Consider the following 701-nt stretch of genomic DNA (forward strand, 5'->3'; position numbering starts at 1 on the left):
TCTCGCTCTCTCTCTCTCCCTCAGACACACAGACATACACGCCCTCACTGAGAGTGCGCAGGCGCAGCCACCGCTTTGCCCTCTGGGAATTAGAGTCTTGCAGCCTCTCTTCCGGACGTTGAGTGCTAGGATCTTGGATCCAGAAAGAACTACAAATACCGTGAGGCCAAGCGGTTCAGCTCCCGCGGAGAGGAGGAAGAGGAAGGCAATAGGAGGGGGGCAGAAAGGAAGCTAGTCACTCATGTTGCTTGCTGGGAGTTGTAGTTTTAACTGGATCACCTTTGTCGTCTTCCCACTTCTAGAGCGCAAGCAAAAGAGAATGAGAGACCACATTTCCTAGGATGCCCTGCGGTGCGTTCAGCTTCACTTCCCCCTTAGGCGGATAGGAGGATACAGGGAAGCCTGGTAAAAACAGAAAGGGAATGGGTGTCGGAAGCGGAGGGTCTGAAGTTCACGACTCCTAGAAGGGGAGGGAAATGAAAGGCTCTCAGTGAAGAAGGTACAGTAAATAAATGTCCAGCGATATGGCGGGCTGGGAAGTTGAATGAAATGATCTAATCTAGACTGGAGGTCGTAAAAGAAAAAGGGGGAAAACAATGAATTGATTCTCGGAGTATTTCTTAAGGTCTTTTTTTCTGCCACACTTCTCTGTTCTCATTCCTACCTGTATTCCAAGCCACTGAGTGCCTAAGTCCCCTTTT

The sequence above is a fragment of the Neomonachus schauinslandi genome, chromosome 4, assembly GCF_002201575.2.
Source record: "Neomonachus schauinslandi chromosome 4, ASM220157v2, whole genome shotgun sequence".
NCBI lineage: Eukaryota > Metazoa > Chordata > Mammalia > Carnivora > Phocidae > Neomonachus > Neomonachus schauinslandi.